Source organism: Physcomitrium patens, chromosome 2 (genome assembly GCF_059467195.1).
Source record: "Physcomitrium patens ecotype Gransden chromosome 2, ASM5946719v1, whole genome shotgun sequence".
Classification (NCBI taxonomy): domain Eukaryota; kingdom Viridiplantae; phylum Streptophyta; class Bryopsida; order Funariales; family Funariaceae; genus Physcomitrium; species Physcomitrium patens.
The window spans coordinates 4,892,499-4,908,609 of record NC_143411.1 but is presented as its reverse complement, the minus strand read 5'-3'; positions in this window follow the sequence as shown (position 1 = coordinate 4,908,609).

Sequence of the window (16,111 nt, the reverse complement as noted above, 5' to 3'; positions counted from 1 at the left end):
AATCATAAGATCTTGAGTTTGGAAGATCTGTGATGAAATCCATAGAAACAGAAGACCATGGTTGTTCTGGTATAGGTAATGGCTGAAGAAGTCCGTAAGGTCGATGTCGAGGAATTTTTGATCTTGAACAAATATCACATGATTGTACAAAGTCTTTGACTGACTTCCACATTTGTGGCCACCAAAAATCTCTTGATATGAGTTCCAGAGTCTTATTATATCCAAAGTGCCCTGCTGCTGGAAAGTCATGACGTGCTTGAAGAACACGCAAACGTGCTTTTCCTTCTCGAACATATAGGCGTCCTTCAAAATATAATAGATTATTCTTGAACTCGAACTTAGAAGAATCATGAGACTTAGAAGAATTATTCTCGATATCATGAACAAGAGGGTCTGAGGACATACTGGACTGGATTTGCTTGAGAAAAGTTGAATCAACAGTCAATGTTGATTTCACTGCTCGGAGATGAAATTGCTCCGGTTTCAAGAGGACCGTTCTTTGTTGCTCAAAAGCTGCATCTCCTTCTTTTGGTGCAAAATAAGAACGTCTAGACAGGGCATCGGACAAACCTTGTTGTTTTCCTGGCCGATAAGTGATAATGAAGTCGAATCTTGACAAAGACATACTCCAACAAGCTTGACGACGATTCAACACGCGTGCTGACATGAAATACTCGAGGTTCTTGTGATCTGTATACACAGTGACTGGACTAGAAGCACCTTCTAGATAATGACGCCATTCTTGAAAGGAATCCACGATTGCAAGAAGTTCTTTATCGTGGATCTCATAATTGATCTCGGCTGCTGAGAATTTTCTTGAATGAAAAGCTATCGGATGAAGTTTGTCATCTGTTCCCATTTGTGATAAAACTGCACCCAAGGCAAAATCCGATGCGTTTGTTTCCATAAAAAATGCCTTGGAAAAGTCAACACGATATAAGACTGGTGCAGAGACAAACGATGTCTTCAAGGCTTCAAATGCTACTTCCGCTTCTTGATTCCATTGGAATTTATCTTTACTAGTCAAGCGTGTAAGTGGAGCTGCAACTCGTGAGAAGTCTTTGATGAAGATCCGATAGTAATTGGCAAATCCCAAGAAACATTGGACATCTCTCACAGTCTTTGGAATCTTCCAATCCATGATTGTTTGGACTTTCTTAGAATCCATCATAAGACCATCATTTGAAATGATGTATCCTAAAAAGTCAACTTGAGTAGTGTGAAATACACACTTTTCCATCTTGGCGTACAATCCTGCATCTCTGAGTTTTTGTAATACTTGACGAACATGTATTTCATGTTCTTCAACATTCTTAGAATAAATCAGGATATCGTCTAGGTAGCAGACGACAAAATTGTCTAAGAATTCACGAAATACATCATTCATGAGATGTTGAAAAGCAGCTGGTGCATTCGTGAGTCCAAAAGGCATGACATTATATTCAAAATGCCCGTACCTGGTTCGAAACGCAGTCTTCCATTCATCTCCTTCTTTGATCCGTACTAGATTATATGCTCCTCTTAGATCTATTTTTGTATAGATCTTAGCTTGATTTAACTGGTCAAGGAGTCCTGATATCAAAGGTAATGGATACCTGTTCTTGATTGTGATCTTGTTGAGTCCTCGATAGTCAACACACATTCGTAAAGATCCATCTTTTTTCTTTACGAATAAAATTGGAGCTCCTGCTGGAGATTTTGAATGGCGTATGAAATTCTTCGCTAAATTCTCGTCAATATATGTCTTGAGTTCAGCCAACTCATCTTGCGATAAACTGTAAATTGGTCCAAATGGTGGCTGAGTTCCTTCCTTGAGATCGATTGAACAATCGTATGGGCGATGCTCAGGAAGAATATCTGCATTCTTTTTCTCAAAAACGTCTTGATAATCCTGATATTGACTTGGAATGCCACTTGAAGTCTTTACGTTTTCAGAAATAGGTGCAGCATAAATAGCAAAAGTTGATCCTTCTTTTGCTGCGTGTATAAATGCTTTTGCACCTATAGGTGCGAGTTTTACTATACTAGACTCATGGTTTTTTACTTGGTTAATAGAACTGTTACTAATGCTCTGAGGAAAATCAAGTTTACGAGAAATCCAATCTATTCGAGGATTATACTTTTCTAACCATGATAAGCCTAAAATTACTGGATTAGAGGGAGATCTAATTATATTAAAAATTACGCAACTACTATGACCATTTATTACTACATCTACAGGAAGTGTTTCGTGAGTTACATCTCCAGAAGACAACGGACGACCATCTATGACTTCTACGTGTACAGGTTTAGTTTTTTGTATTAATGATATTCTATGACATCTAGCAAATTCTTCATCTAAAAAACAAGATGAGGCTCCTGAATCTACCAAGGCAGAGGCTTTGTAATTATTAGGTCCTAAACGCACATCTATTATAAAACAAGGAGATGGTTCTGAGGAGAGGATAGGACCTTTATTAGAAGTTGTACAAGATTCCAGCTGCACGGTCCCTATTGTAGCTGGACGTACTCGTTTTCCGACATACTGTCTTCTTTGACAACCGTACTCCTCATTTTGTAGTTACGTCGCTTCTTTGGACAATGTTGAGCAGTGTGCTTAGGTTCTCCACAATATAAGCACAATCCTTCTTGTCGACGACGAGACTTTTCTTGCTCAGTAAGAGGTTTGAAACGTACCGCATCAATTTGCATATCCTCTACTTCTGAAGGTATGTGTTGAGGAGACGTCGGTGTTGCCATTGAATTGTAGTAACGTTGAGGCCCACTTGTGCGACTCTCGGATCGAAATTCAAAAAGTCGATTGTCGCACTTCACAGCAAGGTCAATTGCTTGACTCAATGTTTGAGGATCAGGTAAATTAAGCATCAATTTCTTTACCTCATATTGTAATCCGTAGAGAAATTGACTCACAAGTGCGGCATCATCCCACTTGATATCAGTTGCAAGTTGTCGAAATTGTGAAGCATATAATGTTACTGATCGATTGCCTTGTCGCAAAATACGGATCTTGTTGGTTGCAACACGAATTGCATCATGTTCTCCAAACATGGATCGAAACTCCGCCAAAAAAGCCTCCAGATTATCCAATATTGGATCTCGTCGTTCAAGAAAAGATGAAAACCATGACAATGCTGAACCTGAAAGAAGTGTACCAATGAATCTTACTTGTGACCCTGGAGTTGGATAGCTCTGGGGTTGAAGTTCAATCACTAGTTGGACCTGATTGATGAATCCTCGAAACTTGGATCTGGTACCATCAAACTTCTCGGGCAAGGCAACTCTCGGTTCTCTAACACTCGAAGGGTGTTCCATTCTGGGAGAAGGGACATGGTTTGGTGCAGATGTTGAAGCAGCCCCAATCATCTCTATATCTTCACTTCCTACCATTCTTGTTGCTCCTTGTGGTGGTAAATTGAGTTGATGCATCGCAAGCATTAACTCCCTCAATTGTTCTTGCATCTGTGCCATTGCACTCTTCATTTCAACAAGCTCTGCCATAGTAGCACTTAGAAAAGAGAAGATGTCTAATAACGCTCAAAACAAATAGAAGAGAGGAATTGATAACAAAGAAAATACTAAGAACAATATCATGTTAAAAGAGGGTAATCCGCAACTTCTAATGCGCTTATGTCTTATCAAGAAAAAGGGGTAATCCACTCTTAATCAAGAAAAGACAAAGCTCTGATATTGTAAGTGTACTCTTGTCAATCTGTCAAGGACAAGAACTCGATGAAAGCTAAAGAGTAAGTGAGACTTTTCTCAAAAAGAAATAGGACAAAATAGAAATATGTATATTAAGAAAGAAACTGGAATGGCTATTGCCAAAATACAAGAAAACTAGAGACCCTTGAAACTAGACTAGAAGCAAGAAAGGAGTTGACAAGAGTGAAGAGGGCTTCACTCTTGCCTCTATATATACTATCTAACTAGAAGCCACGTGGCGATGTTCTATAAGACCTCCAATATATGTTGACTTTCTAGGCCACATGCCTTTGCTTGCAAGGCAAGTTTTCTATGGATGGACCACGTAGTTAGCTTGTTCTTTAAGCTTCTAACATGCGTGGCACATGGCTAACTTGTTGACCAAGTTTCTAACCTAAAAGTCAACTATAGACTCCTATAAAGTCAAAGCAGCATCTATGAAGCTTCTAAGAAGCTTCTCTAGAAGATATTACACAATTAACCTACTTTTACATACTTTTATCTATTCATATAGGTAATTATATGTATGTCCGTGACACAAATTGTATTTGCTACATATTCTAATCTTTGTTTCTTTTGAAGGTGATTGATAGATCTTTTCAACAATTGATAATGTCCTATTTCAAGGTAAAAAGACTATCCTATTATTTAGTTGTTATTAAAACCTTTGTAACTTCTTTAAAAAAAAATACTATAAGACCATTAAAAATTATTCTTACTTCTAATAAAATCACCAAATATTAGAAATCTCTTTTAAGGTCATGATATTATATGTATTATATCTTGTCATCTATTTGAAGAAGAAATTGTTGTTCTTAAGGATCTTCATCTTGATTATATTTGCTTGAAGGTTGTGACAATCACAATGTTTCACAAAGTAAGTCAACAAACAATAGCTCTTAAGTTGAATCTGTTGGTTATTAGTTCTTCATCTTTTTAGTACCACAAATATACATAAACTAAAAATAAAGATAAAAAATAAAATATAATCTTTTTTGAACTACATTTCTTTTATAACAAAGCTTTATTATTTTTTTATCTTTATTTTAATGGATATTGTTGATGAAAAGTATCAACTTTTTTTATTGTATTTGCAAGATTTTTAAATATTTTTTGTATACATTTATTAATATTACATCCATGTTAATGAAAAAATATTCTAATATATTTTGGCATCACCTTAAGTCTAAGTCTTCTTTTGCTTCAAATTCTTGATTATAATCCACTTCTAGAAGAGTAGGTGGCATTTATTTTCTTTTTAAAATATTCATTATTTTATATGATTCAAAAAGAAACACATGAAATATAGGATGGATCTTCATAGAATTAATAGTTTTAATTAATAAATAATAAGATTGATTTGCTCACAAATAGGAAATAGTTCAAACCTATACTAATCCAACTTGTCATAATAATAATTAGTCTTGGTATTGCAATAAAGTAATTATACCTTATTATCAATGTAGAATTGAGGTTGCTTCTTACAATAGACATCTACATTTATTTTTTGTTGTTTTTGAGCTTCTTCTAGTTATGCCTTCAATAATGTATGTAGCTCAAATAAATGATTTGTTAAATCTTTCACTGTAGGTTTATGACTTTTTGAAAAGTCAAAAACATTAATTTATGGATGATTACTATAATTAATAAAGAATTTATTATATTATTATTAGTAAACTTTGCCAATGATAAAAGATTTATCCGATCATCTTATTGATAGTTGATGGTACACATCAAATATTATTCTAAACCTTTGTTTATTTGCTTTGTCTATTTATTGATTTTAAAATAAAAACTCAAAGATAGTTTTATATTTATCTTTAAAATCTTAAAAAGAATTCTTCAAAATCTTGATACAAATTGTGACTTCCTATCTAATATAATATACTTGAATAATTCATGATAGTGATAGATGTTGTCAAAAAAAAGATTAGCTTCTTTACTACTAATATATTTTGTACATGGTACAAAATGTGCCATCTTAGTAAAATGATCTATTATCATAAATATAAAATCTTACAAACCTGAGATTGAAAGATCTCCAATAAAATCTATAGAAATAGAAGATTGTAGTTATTCCAAAATAAGTAATGGTTGAAGAAGTTTGTATAGTCAATGATAAGTAATTTTTGATTTTACACAAACATCACATGATTGTACAAAGCCTTTAACCACCTTCCATATTTGAGGCAACTAAAAATCTTTTAATATTACCTCTAAAGTCTTATTGTATCCAAAATATCTAGTTACTGAAAAATTATCATAAGCTTAAAGAACATGTAATTGTAGCAAATCCTACTGCAAGTGTATCTATAAAAATGCTTTAGAAAGGTCAATGCAATACAAGTTTGGTGCAAAAATAAATATTATCTTTAAGACTTTAAAAGATGCTTCAGCTTCTTTACTCTATTGAAGTTCGTCTTTATATGTGAGATGTGTAAGAGAAGCCACAACTTGAGAAAAGTTCTTGATAAAGATTTGATAATAATTGACAAATTCTAAAAAAACATTACACATCTTTAATTTTTTTTGAGACCTTTCAAATGATGATAATTTGAACCTTCTTAGAATCTATCATAAGGCCATTATTTGAAATGATATATCTTAAGAAGCCAACTTGAATAGTATGAAATACATACTTTTCTATCTTAGCATATAATCTTATATCTCTAAGTATTTGTATCATACAATAAATATAAAATTCATGCTCTTCTATATTTTTAGAATACTTTAAAATATCATTTAGATAACAAAAAATAAAATTATTAAGAAATTTACAACAGAAATCATTTATTAGATGTTGAAATATAGCTCATGCATTCGTGAATCCAAAAGACATGACATTATATTTTTGAATCCAAAAGGCATGACATTATATAATTTGTGGTTGCATTGCTTCTTTGGATAATTTTGAAGAATTTGTTTATATTTTCTACAATATAATCATAAACCTTTTTAATTGCATTGAATTTTTTTTGCTAAATAAGAAACTTAAAATATATTGTATCAATTTGAATAGGTTTTGATCTTAATGAATAAGCTTTTTTAAACGTAGAGGTTGTTGTCATGGCTTAATTTGTATTCCTCTAATCAAATCTTTGTTCTTAACATCTTTTGAAGAGTTAATTGTGATATGTAATGGCTTGAGTAATAAATTCCTTTAATGAATCTATTATTGATACTGTCAATAGTAAATCTTTGATATTATCTTTTAACTCATATTGAAATTAATTGATAAGAACTTTATCATTCTAATCTATATTACAAGGAAGATTTTGGAATTTTGTAGCATTTATAGTAATTGAATGTGATTTTTGTTGTAAAGATACAAGTTTGGTCTTTATTATTGTTTCTTCATTATTTTCTCTAAAAATTATCATAAATAATTCTAAGAATGAATTCAGATTATAAAAAATACATGAATTTTTTTCTATCAAAGATGAAAACTAAGAAAGAGAACTCATAGAAAAAAGTGCATCTATAAATCCAACTTAAGTTAATCCATCAAAGTACTAAAAAAAAAGCAACCTTGGATAGAATTTTATTTATTGTAGAAATTATTGAAATTTTAATCTTGTTCCATCAAATTTCTTGGATATACTTATTTTTGCCTCTTTCATACTTAGAGTACTAAAACTTCTTGTATTTAGTTGTGAATTTGATTTAATTTCTTCTCTTAATTGTATAACTTTTTAGTATAGACTTTGAACTTTTTTATTGATCTTTTCTATAGATGTCAAAATACTACCTATATGGTTGATGTTAGAGATATGTGAGGTTTCTACCTTCATAGTGTTGATAAGCTTATGAAGATCTATAATAGTTTCAAATCTATTTTCACTTTTGCCAAGATTAGCATCCAATATTTGTTTTCTATAGAAAATTTAAATAAATTTAAAAGTCAAATCAAAAGAGGGTAATTTATAACATCTAATATCAAATGAAAGTTCCTACTAAGAAAGGTAGTCTATTTTCTTCCAGAAAAATAATCAATATTAAAAAACTAAAAATAAATTTAAAGATAAATAATTTACAAGTTTTATAATACAATAATAGAAGTAGAATAATCTACTCACTTTTAATACAAAACAAGCATAAAAAATAAGCACTCTTATCAAACTATCAAGGATATGAATATCAAAGAACTATAAGATCAATACACTCTTTTGTTAATCAAAAAGATTAGGAAACAACTCAAAGATGGTAAAATATTAAAATAAAATGGCTATTTCCAAAGATAAGAAGATTAGAAAGTCTTGGAGCAAAAATAATGACTAGAAAGGTATTGATAAGAATAAAGAATGCTTTACTCTTGCCTTTATATATATACTATCTAATTAAGAACTATATAGCATCGTTCCACATGACCTCCAATACAAATCTAATTTGTAAGATACATGTCTTAACTTGTAAGGCAATTTTTATATATGTGGACTATATATTAGCTTATATCACAAGCTATTTATATATGCAACACATAGCTAACTTGTCGACTAAGTTTATAACCAATTAATTAATTATAAATATATATAAAGTCAAATATGTATCTATAAAGCTTCTAAGAAGCTTTGCCATAAGATAATATCAAATCTATCTATATTTAACATCTACTTAGTACCTCTTATTTAAGTAAATATATATGTTCATGACAATTATAGAATTTTTTGTAGATTTGAAAGCAATATCAAGAAGATGAGCTTCTTTAGATAAACACAAGATCTTAGATTGCAAGTAGATTGCAAGAAAGCACAATGTTGTCTAAATGAATTCAAATATAAAAATGCAGCTTAAATGTTAAGTACAAATTTTAGATTATTTTCTTTCTTTTATTTAGATACATCCAATCTCTAATTCTAATTTTAAATCCAAACTTCTTTTCACTAAAATACCTATAACTTACTTCTTATTATTCTAATATAGGCAAAATTCAGCTTATTGAACTTAATTCAAGCTTTAAACTTCAAAATGTCAAAGTCAATAAATGAGTTTTAAAGAAATTGAAAACCAAATCAAAAAAAAGTTAGTCACTGATTGTAGCCATAGCCTTTAAACTCCTATCTATAAATTTTCTTGATTTTTTTTTGTCACAGCTTCATTTCTTGCATACTAAGACTTGTTAAAAAATAAATATAAGTTTTAGATTTTTTCCAAATATCAACACAAAAAGATGAAAATACAGTAAAAGACATAAAAAATCTCAAACTAGGCTTAAAACTTATTGCTCGAGAACTCTAGCAACTCTTCTCTTATAAACTTGCTTAGATCTTTCTTATTACAGCTTTATTTTTTGGATGCTAAAGCTTATTGCAAAGCTAAAAAAAAGATCTAGCTTTTTTAAAATTTTAAAATAAAAAAAGAAAATCTAGTAAATAGCATAAAAAATTCCAAAACATTCTTGAAATCCACCCTTCAAAAACTCTAGTGACTTCTCTTTTATAAGTTTGCATGAATTTCTCTTGTCACAAATTTTTTCTTGCATACTTAGACTTGTTAGAAAAATAAAAATATGATCTAGCTTTCTTCAAAATTTCAAAATAAAAAGAAGAAATTCTAATAAATAGCATAGAAAATTTCAAATGAGTCTTGAATCTTGCCACCCAAAATCCCAAGTGATTCTCTTCCTACATACTCTTACTCAAGAAAAAAGAAAAAAGAAAACCTCCACTTAATGCCAAAATATCTTTTTTAATTTTCTTCTAATATTTGCCTTAAACCACTATAGAATTGATTATATATCCTAAAAGATAATATCTTCAAAGTTCGAATAATCTATTTAAGGTAAAAAACTTATATTTTAAATCCTACTCAAATTTATAAATATAATAGCATTATATTTCTTCTTCTTTATACGTAAAACTAATTATCTTCAAAATATCTTTGATGTACTTAAATTAAGTACATCACCACACTCATTTCCTCCAAATCTATATATATTTTGATATGTACCAAAGAATTAGACCACAACACCTCCATCATCAAAATAAAAGTCATTAAGAATCATATCTCTTTTGAACCATTGATCAAAATACTTAAACTCAAAAGCCTCTAAATCTTCTATATAATTCATTCCATTTCATTTTTTAAAGACTTTAATTTACTTTTCTACAATCGTAGTCTTCAATGGTACGTCAACAAACTCTTGAAGAGGATAAGTTACATTTTCATGTATTTCAACTAGTACATAGGATTTAAACCAATATAATGCAAACTTATAAAGAGTGGAATGTTGGTGCATCAAACTACTATCATAAATTAAAATCCAATCACCCTCTTTAATTGGCATAGGCCTTAATCTATAAGTTTTATCAAACCTTTCTTTCTTGTTCAGCCTTGCCCGTGTCATGATGTAATATAGCTAATGCATAAAAGAAAAGAAAAAATTATATTATAGAAGATATTATTTTAAAATATTATAAAAAATAACTTAAAAAATAAGTAATAGTCAAAAAGATAGTAAAACTAAAAGATACTATTGTAGCCTTTTTACAAAATAGACTTCTATTTACTTTGTAAGACTATAAATAAGGTAAAAAAAAATAAATTAGAAAATAAAATACGAAAAAATTCAAGACTTGAATTTCCAACAATTTAAAATTCAAGTCTTGATTTCCAATAATTTATGTAAATTTTGAGAAAAAATAATTAATTAAAATAAAAGATATTAGCAGTAAAAATTCAAATTTAGATTGGAATAAAAGGCCAATCAACATCCAAGTGGATTTTAAGATTTTTCTTCAATTTTATAAGTTTAATTATCTTCAAATTTATAATACTTATTTTTAATTAAGAAGTTGAGAGGTGTATAAGTTTTTAAGCAAGATTGATAGTTTAAACAATAGATATTGGAATTCTAATCTACCTTAGAGTTGATTTAAGTTGGTTAGGATCTGGTTTAGGATTTAGAATTTATCTTAGATTTGATTTAGGATTTAGGATTTGTCTAGGATTTGATTTAGAATTTAGGATTTGTCTAAGATTTGATTAAGGATTTAAGATTTTTCTAAGATTTAAGATTCATTTAGGATTTGGTTTAGAATTTAGAATTTTTTTAGGATTTGGTTTAGAATTTAGTTAGGATTTGATCTAAAATTTAATTAACTTTTATTAGGATTTTAATTAGGATTAGAATAGAACTTATTTAATATTTATTTAAGATTTTTTTAATATTTCTATAGAATTTCTTTATATTTTTTTGTTATTTTTTAAAGATTTTTTTTGGATTTGATTAAAGGTTAATTATTATTATTAATGGAAAATGTAGTGTATAGGTACATATAGTGTAGTAGCATGGATTATTTAAGAAGAAAATATAAAGATTTTATAAAGGCAATATTCAATGGAGTTATTTTTTAAAGAAATGGTATAATATATTTAAAAGAAAATAAACAAAAATTGAAAACAAACTTTGATAGAGGAAAGATGAAGGTGTTTATAAAAGAAGCATTTAAAAACTCAAACAAAGAAGCATTAATATATTAGATGGAAACAAGTTTGGAAAAATATTTAAGCATAAATCTTAAATTTTTAAAAGAATCTAGTTATTTGTGATCAAATGCAATGAACTATGTTGAAAAGGAAAAAAAATTTATAGATGATTTAAAATGTATTGGAAATAATATTTTATAAATTACTAGATGGGATGATCCAACAGATGGATTATCAATACATACTCACATTGCAAAGAATCAACATAAAGCATTAATAGAAAAAAACAAAAAAAAAATAAAAATAATAAAGGACCATCAAAAAGAACTACAAGAGGAAAAAAAGTATGACAACAAAAGAATCTTATGTATGAAGAGAAAATAGAGAATATTTCTATAAAAAAAAATAAAAAATAAAAAAAATAAATTGTAAAAAAAATAAAATAAAGTCTCTTATTTATAAATTATAATTAGATATTGAGGCAATAACAAATTTGAAGAAGATTTTAGAAGAATACATTTTAAATGATAAGGTAGAATTTACATTGTGAGAAGTTTTTGGAATAACAAAGAAAGAATTCAATGAGATCATTATAGATACTATTAAGAGGAAACATCAAATTTTGAACAAAAATATGGATTCAAATGCACATAGGACAAGAGTGATGATAGATAAAGAGGACGATGATTATGCATATGGAGATGTTTCTATTGAAGAAAAAAAGTCTAAAAGCTACAAATACTTAGCATCAACAAGGATTGTACTCTAACAAAAGTGTGGAGAAAGATGATTCTTACTTCCAATACTCTTTACTTATAAGTGGTGGTTTGCTAACCAACGAGGCAACTTCCATCCTTTTGATATTATATCCATTTTTACTTCATCCAACTAAACCCTAGGTTCTTTCTTAACCTAGTCGCCACCTACAAATCCTTGGTGCCACTACAATAACTTCTTTTTACTCTTTGCTACCTTTTGATTATTAACAACATACTATGCTTAATCTCTATGTGATTGTAACTAAGCAAGTACTTGCTGATCTCCAACACTACTACTTTGTTAATTTTTAAAAGGTTTTCAATCCTAATCTCTATATTAACTTGTGATGTCTATCCTTCACTAATGCCTTTGTAAGCACATCTGCAAGCATGTTATTTGTAGCACAATACTTCATACCTATTATTCCATCTTCAATCTTCTCTCATATGAAATGATGTTGAACATCAATGTGTTTGGTCTTTGAATGGTATTTTGGATTCATGCCAAATGCAAGACATCATTGATTGTAACATATAATTAGAGTTACTTCTAATTGTACCAGTCCAATGTCTTTTAAGAGTTGTCTTATCCAACATACCTCCATTGTACAATGACTTGTTGCTATGTACTCTGTCTCTATCGTTGATCTTGCAATGGTATGTTGTCTCTTGCAATTCCATGAAATACCTTCTACTCCAATGAAAAACACATATCTCATTGTAGATCTTCTATCATTTACATTTTCAGTCCAATCCGCATCACAATAACCTTGCAAATCAATGTTCTTACCACCAAGGTACAATTAGAAGTCCTTTGTACTTTTTAAGTATTTCAATATCTTCTTTACCATTGTCCAATGCAATGGTCCAGCCTTAGACATGTGTTGGCTTATAACACTCACTGCATATACAAGATCCACTCTTGTGGCCACCATTACATATATGAGTGAGCCTATTGCTGTCTTGTATGGATTACTTTGCATCTCACCTTCAACTTGTGCAAACTCTTCATCTGTGAGGTTCATCAACTTCAAATTTACCTCCAAAGGTGTTCTAATGGGCTTGCACTCCTCCATGTTGAATCGTTTTAACACTTCTTCAATGTACTTGGTTTGGCTCATTATAATGGTCTTGTTACCATGATCTCTTACAAATTCTACTCTCAAGCATTAGTGCAACTCTTCTAAATCACTCATCTCATATTCCTTCTCTAATTTGGTCTTCATCTAATCCATCTTTTCTATATTATTAGCTAAGTTGATCAAATCATCAACATAAAGGATTACAATCAGCAAGAACTCTCTAGATTGCATCACATTCAATGAATGATCAGCCTCACTCCTCACAAACCCTTCATTGACAAAAAAAATGTCAATTTTTTGGTACCATGTCCTTTGTGATTGTTTCAATCCAAACAAGGATTTCTTCAATTTGTATATAAGATGTTTTTTGTCTTGTTGAACAAATCTTGAGGTTGATCCATGTAGATGTCTTTTTGCAATTTTTCATTCAAAAAGGCCGTCTTCACATCCATTTGGTGTATTTTCAAATCCATTGCTGCTCTAATTGCTACAATGATCCTAATGGTGGTGAATTTGGCAACGAGTGTATAAGTCTCATTGAAATCAATTCTAGCAACTTATAAGTATCCTTTGGCAACTAATCTTACCTTATGCCTCATTATCACATCCATTGCATCTCTTTTAGTTCTAAACACCTACTTACAACTAACACTAGATCAATTTGCTGGAAGAAGTGTCAAATCCCATGTATTATTGTCCATAAAAGTTTGGTAATTTTCTTCCATAGCTTTCTTCCATTTGATTGCATCTTCACACTTCATAGCATCACACAAAGATAACGGATTAATAAGAAGAGCAAAATTTGCATGTTCTTCACTTACTTGAGGGAAGATGTGATCCTTCTACCATTCACTATGTTGCATTTTTTCTCTCAAAGGATATCTCCTTTCACTTATAGAAGAAAATTCACCTTGTTGCACTCCATGTTCTTTTCCAATCTTCTTCTCTCTTAAACCATGTCGTTTCTCACTCAATGGTTGATACTCTTTATCATTATCATCATTCCAATCTTCAATATCTTCATTTCTTTCATTATGGTCCTAGCAATTGTAGGAGCCTTCATCTTTTCAAGCTTCTTTGGCTTTTCATCTTCATCATTTTTATTGTCTTCATTTTCTTGTTTCTTTGCTGAATTCAAAGATGTGTCTACAAACACACCATTACTTCTACTTGGACACATCTCCAAGTCCTTACAACGACTCTTCTGTTCCAAAAACTCAACATCACGACTTTTGATGATCTTCTTGGTTTCCAAGTATATTAGCCTATATGCCTTAGTACCTTCATAGTAACCAAGAAATACACACTTTGTACCTTTTGCATTAAGTTTGGATCTCACAAAATTTGGTATTTTTGCATATACAATGCAATCAAAAGTCCTCATGTGAGAAATGCAAGGTTGTCTTCCACTCCAAGCTTTTTGTAGTTTCATTGATGCAAAAGCACTTTTTGGACACCTAGTTCTTGTATACATTGCATTCACCATAGCTTCCATCCAAAACTCATAGCCAAGGTTTTATGCATGAAGCATGCTCCTTGCCATCTCTACAATGGTTCGATTTATCCTTTCAGTAACACCATTTTGTTGTAGAGTATATGGAGTTGTGGTTTATCTAAGAATTCCTTCATTCTTCAAATAAATATCAAATTGCTTAGACATATATTCACCTCCATTGTTTGTATGCCTTACTTTGATCTTACATTCACTTTGTTTCTCAACCAGTGCTATAAACTCCTTAAACCTCCAAAAGCATTCACTCTTGGCTTTAAAAATGTAGATCCAAATCTTTCTTGAATAATCATCAATGAAAGTGAGAAAATACCTTGATCCTCCAATACCTGTGTTCTTCATAGGTCCACATACATCCGAATGGACAATCTCTAATAATTTGATAGTACGTATTGTTATACTCTTTGGAAATGAGGTCCTTTGTTGTTTGCCTTATATGCATCCTTGACATGCTAGTTGTTTTGTATTTTGGCTTATATTGCCAAGAACTAAGCCTCTTATCATAGAATTGAGCTCTCTCATGCTCTTCAAATTCAAATGGCCAAGGCAGCAATGCCATATATTCAACTTAACTTGGTTTGATGTAAACTCAGCAAATGCGGCTACATCTATTCCATTCACCTTCTTACAAATGAGGTAGTAAAAATTTCCTTCTTTCGAGCATTTGAAGACCTTGTCTCCACTCAATGTTCTTATAAAACATCCATTCATGTCAAATTGAACTTTAAAACCTTCCATTATAAGTTTACTCACCTCTAAACTTCTCAATAATTCTCAATCCTTCACCCTCACTTGAAGCCGTTTCTAAGGAAGAATTGTATCAAAAAAGATTGTAAGAAGAAGTCTTAATGCTCTCAAAATCAGCAAGAAGGTTTTGCTGCCTTAGAATCACAGAATCCTTCTTTGTGAACAAATTAGTGTTCTTACTCTCAAAAACACTCTCAACTTCACTTTTAAGACTTCTCACAAGTTTTATGACCTATCTCGGTGTCTCAAATCTGATTTACCACTCAAAAATCATTCTTATGCTCATAAATCACTTCTATATACTATAAGAGGCCTTTTAAGCACAATCAGCAACTTTAGGACATGAAACTATAAAGTTAGACCATCAAGGATCAATCTCAATAATAGCAAAATTCAAGTATTCTATAACTTTTCCTTAAGGTGGAAAACAAAACACCAACACCAAAAGTGCTTTTAACCTCAAGTAAGAGCAAATCAAGATTTAGATCTAGATCTGAATCTGAAAGTTAGGTACCTCTAAATCCTAACATTAGTAACAACAACTTGATCTAATCCACACATCAATAGCCACTTCAAAGAACTTCAAAACACTCAAACAAATGTAAGTGGACTCATAACCTATTGAAGAAAAGAAGTCTAAAAGCTACAAATACTTAGCATCAACAACAATTGTACTGTAAGAAAAGTGTGGAGAAAGATGATTCTTACTTCTAACACTCTTTACTTATAAGTGGTGGTTTGCTAACCAACAAGGCAACTTCCATCCTTTTGATATTACATCCATTTATACTTCATCCAACTAAAGCTTAGGTTCTTTCTTAACCTAGTCGCCACCTACAAACCCTTGGTGCTACTACAATAACTTTCTTTTACTCTTTGCTTCCTTT